This window comes from Micrasema longulum, unplaced genomic scaffold, assembly GCF_059751315.1.
Source record: "Micrasema longulum isolate JH-2025_06_02 unplaced genomic scaffold, ASM5975131v1 h1tg001168l, whole genome shotgun sequence".
Classification (NCBI taxonomy): domain Eukaryota; kingdom Metazoa; phylum Arthropoda; class Insecta; order Trichoptera; family Brachycentridae; genus Micrasema; species Micrasema longulum.
Genome location: NW_028278355.1, coordinates 40,971 through 46,213, shown reverse-complemented (window position 1 = coordinate 46,213; position 5,243 = coordinate 40,971). Strand labels below are relative to the sequence as shown.

At 31.8% G+C, this 5,243-nt stretch overlaps 1 long non-coding RNA gene across 1 annotated transcript; it reads right to left on the bottom strand.

Annotated features, from left to right (window-relative positions):
- Nucleotides 1-208: 208 nt before the first annotated feature.
- LOC148276658 (uncharacterized) lies at nucleotides 209-3,812 on the bottom strand. The gene is made up of 2 exons (XR_015823683.1): nucleotides 2,216-3,812; nucleotides 209-1,322 (listed from the first exon to the last, which is right to left on the bottom strand). It is a non-coding gene; the product is annotated as an uncharacterized LOC148276658 (long non-coding RNA).
- Between the last annotated feature and the right edge of the window lie 1,431 nt (nucleotides 3,813-5,243).

Genomic DNA, 5,243 nt, shown 5'->3' with positions numbered 1-5,243 from the left:
AGAGGTTGAATGTGTGAATGATAAGAGGTAGCAGATAGTACTATTCCGAGAAAAAATAATACGTGACAGCAAAAAAAAACAAATTAATATTTTAACTCTACAGGATGTGTCAACATTCCATCGATGATTTTATTTTTGTATTTAACTGTCTTAATATTACGTTGTATTAATGTATAATGGAGATTTTTTTTTTCTGATTCCTAAATCGTTTTCAAAAGGTGATTATTACAGTTTTTTGTATGAAAACGGTCCGGCTGTTTTTAGCAGAACATAAAATTAACCTTACTGCACCCGATACCATTTATCCAAAATTGTGGACTGGCTGCTTTCTGCATAACTGCGTTTAATTCCTCTTTCTTCTCTAACATCAGATAGTGTCAAATTATGTTTTAAAAATGAGCGTTGCAGCGTCATGCAGCATCAACATAGCCGTGAAAAACGCTTTGTAGAGTAAAAAAGTATGTATATGCCAGTTTACTGAAGCTCCATGTCGCGCCCTTTTACGTTGCTTCGCATTTACTGACCGCTGCGCGTAAAATACTATTTCCCATTTAATACAAATAAGTTCCGGAACCTCAGTTGAATGGAACAAAAGACGGGCCCCTAGTGCCGCGTCTAGTGTATATATTTATATCAATGAGAAAATAACGTTTTTGTAATGCTCCAAATACACGTGAATTATTGTGAAACGAGTTTGAGCATATAATATAAGCCCTGAATTTGGGTACCGCTATTTTAAAATCCCATTACCATTTCATTATATTTGCATAGCTCTGTTTCTTATCTTTAGGAATTAAATTATTTCCAAATGCAGGAGATCTTGATCCAATTACCGTTGTGATGTGTTGATTAAGGCAAGTCAAGAAAATGAAATTATTACCAAAACCGCTATTTGCAGCAATAAAATGTTATTATGGTGTTTTTGTTTCAAATGTTTCTATCAAACAAAAATTCAACAATTAAATGTTAATGTTTAACGACTAACTGAATATTAAAAGGCAATTAGCCTTCATTGTATTACATTTCAGTATAAAATTGAAAAAAATATGTAATTTTGTGCCTCTGAGAATTGTTGGTTGATCTTGTATTATTACCATGTATTACAATGTATGATTCTATCGATGCATCATAATATATATAGGTATATTACAAAGTATATATCACTCCACTACTTCGGGACTCCCATGTTTTTTACAGAGTGGAATACTAAGTCTGTTGGCTTATGTATAAGTCACTGCACAACTTTACTCTTGAATATTTTTATTTTTTTTATTGTGGATAATTTATAAAGCGCCATTTTTGTGAAAATCGCCTCAATGGCGCTGTACAATAAATATCCCAACACGTCTTGTAGCAACATAGCTCATGGACGGTTGGGATTCTAGTTCTTAGTTTCTAATTGTAATTTGATTCAATAAGAGATAACTGTTAGCTAGATTACATCATATTTTGCAGCTACAGAGCGCATGAACGGTAAGAAGCTAAGCCCATTTACATTATTAAAAATAATAATTTGTTTTTTAAAATTATTTCTTCAAAATCTTTTACAAATCAGCTACAGAGCGCGTAGACGGTTAGGATTTTAAACCCTATTTATGAATGTTAGGTTTGAAATAATTTAAGAGTTTGTGACAATGATTTAAATAAAAAAATATACATTGAACAGAGCAGTAAGTCAGTCGAGTGTTCATGATAAAAAGTAAACTTAAAAACTAACAAGGAAATTTCCAAATCAATCCAATCCAAATCGAACAAACCATTTTAATTTTTTTAAATATAAACCGTTAACCGGCTTTTTCTTTAACCAGCACAGTCATATTAATAATAAATACATAATGAAAAACAACAAACAACAAGAACAATTACGAGTTTCACATAGGAAATAAAATATAAAAACAAAACCTACAGTTCGCAAGAAGAGAAAAGAAGTGGAATGGGAAAAATGTAGGAAGAGACGAAGGAAGAAGAAAGAGTAAGTACACAGTAATACAAAATAAAATATGGTACACGTAATGATAAAATTAAAATAAAACAAATTACATTAAAAATTATACATTATGTAAACCAAAAACAATTGGAGAACAAAATTAAAATGTAAAACAAAAAAAAAGATAATATACAAAATACACTTAAATATGAAGAGCAAACTAAATATAATGAACGTAAATCAAAAGTAAAAAGTAAGATTCTAGACATTTTTTGATTTGTGAATTACTCGTGTTAAAAATTTCAACGATATTCCCCAATTTATTAGCAATAATAACCAACCTATGAATAACGTCATTTTAATTGACGTTGTTCGGAAGTTTTCTTCCAGAAATAACATGTGTTGCCTTGTACGTCTTTGTGGTACCTGCTTTTATCATCACCGTGTGCTAATCTTTATATATATAATTCTTCTGGACATGTGATGCCACTGAACTCCTCCTAAACGGCTTAACCGATTTACGTGTGGTTTTCAATGAAATGTAGATCTTTGCGATGCGCGTGCTCGTAGATATTAAAATCTTCAATCTTATCCGTAAAAAATATGTTAGGAGCATAAATGTTTTTTTCATCGACCTGCCAGGGTTACATTTGATGATAATGCGTATACTGAAGAATTGGGAAGATTTTATTATATTTTTTAAGTTTGAATTTGAATGTTGACAAACATCATTCGTTTTTTATGGATCTTAATCAGATACTTTCCTGAAATTCGTTATATTTCCTCCCCATTTCTTTCTTTTCACTGGATTTTTGGTAATAAAATAATATTTACTGATATTCAATACATTTTTGAAAATCGCAATCCTAAATAAAAGGCGCCCCTGTTGTTAGAATATCAGAGTTTGACATTTGCAAAAATAATTCTGTGTTTAAAAAATGTTTATTTTATCTTTTGGAACTCAACCATAAAAAAGTACCTAGGTATCTACTTAATTTCAATATTTGAGTATTAATAATTTTAAGTTTTGGGTTTTAATCATAAACAATGAAAAGTATTTTTCCAAGCTAATAGCAGGTAAGCCAACGTTCAGGCAGGGCAACGTCTGTCGGGTCCGCTAGTTATATACAAGGCAACACGGATAATCAACAAATTACTCTCTTTGGTAATTAGGCCTTTTATTGCTATAAATAAATTGACTCTTTCTTCACTGCGATAATATATTAAATACCGCTCCCACATTAGACAATTTTTCAGCCCGCATATTTGCAGATTCAAACAGATAAGCTGTTATGAGCAGATAAAAGTTTTACTGAAATAACTTTAAATTAGAAAATAATGTCTCTTTAATACATACCAGCATGACTTTTTGGTCCGGTCCGATAATCACAATGGCAGGATATAGGGGAGGGGTGGTCAAAACCGGACACAGAGTAATGAGAAATCTGCTAAATTAACTGAAAAGTGTACTACGAAGCGGTTGGTTAAAACAAATAACGTTACAAACAATCTAATCATTTCGCAGAAGCTGCACACTGATTATTTTAGACAAAGATTGTATAGTACGTCAAAACAATAAGTAAATTATAATAATGTTAAATCACAGAAGCATATTAAAACTTTTATGCATATTAAAATTGGGTTGTGTTTCCAAAAGTGAGTTATTTATAACTCGTTGAATATGGCCTCCAAAATTAAAATATTTTAGTAAATCATAAGAACGAAAATTTTATTTTTCCATTCAATACTGAAATTAAAAATGCGTGTTCTACTATTTTAAAATTTAGGCTTCTATTCTGAATTTTCTCTGCCCTCGTGATTAATTTGTGGATTGCGCGCGACTACACTTTGCTTCATATATAGCCACTAGGGAATCCAATCTCGCGCCATTTTTTGCGGGATCGGTGATGCGGGGCTATACATGCGGCATCCGCGGGATTCGCGGGACTGAAATAAAAATGGAATTTGAAAAAAAATGAGCGCAGACGTCTTTCTAAATGTTAATTCGTCCCGGTCCCGGCCTCATTTAAATAATTAACAACTTTCTTAATGGAACTCATGATTTTGTCTCCCTATAGCGTATTACTGAGCCGATAAAATGTGAAGCTTTGTATAGACAATCATTGTGTTTTTTTGTTTTCGACATGAATTTTTAAATATAAATTTGTTGTATTAACAGAATATTAATAATGATAGAATTGCATTCTACGAATATTTAAATTCATTAGTTGAAAACATCTGTCTTGTCTACTAAGCAATACGGCATTTTTGTTTAATCGAATGATAAAAATCGATCACAAAATCGATTTACACATTTCAGTCATATTAGTATATTTATGTGCGATACGTATATCCGAATCCAAAGATGATCAATGTCAAGTTACGCTGAGACAGGGGTTCCCCCGGCCACGACGATTATTTTATTATTTCTTCGGAAACACTTTCAAAATAATTCACAACTGATTATGAATAGAAAAACTATGTTTTTTTAACTATAATTGTCTTTTATTTCATACAGCAATTCATAATTTCATGAACGTAACTACTTAGAACAAAAAGTATGATTTTTTATTAATCCTGCAGATTCCGGGGATCGGATTCCCTAATAACCACATTGATGAATTAATGCCAAATAAATACGAGCACGTGAAACCAAACATGGTGATTTTCATTTAGAACAAATTTGCGACATTAAGCAATACCCAAAAAAATTAATTAGGTTGAATTCGCCAAACAGTATTAGTTATTTTCCTTGTTTTTTAATCAGTTTTATACATCTTTTGACATTAAAACATAAGTATGGCCATACATAAAGCAAAGCGCAGTCGCATGCAAACATTTAAAATCCCCAAATTAACCACTCTCTAGAGGGTAGAGATGATTCAGAATAGCATCTCTGAGCGGGCAAGATAGTACCTAGGCCCAAGTTTACTCATTGCGTTAATGTATTATGCACCTGGTTTTCCTCTACTAGTTAATTGCAAAACTAGAAAACATTAAGTTACATAGCGACAAAACAAAAGAGCATCGAGTGTCAGTAAATCAGTGTCACCGTTTACTTATCACGGAATACAGCATAATATATTACGTATTATTTTGCAAACTGTTTTACGGAACACATTCCTTAGAAATACTTGAGCAGGAAGCGAGCTGAACTCTGTGACAATACTTACTTAACTGTGAACTCTTGATTCTTGTACAAGTGGATATTTGCTGAGACGGGAGAACAATAAGACTAAAGCTCGTATTACATAAGTCAGAAAATGATACAAGATCTTGTACAAGATTTGTCACAGTTAATTTTGTGTCGTGTAAA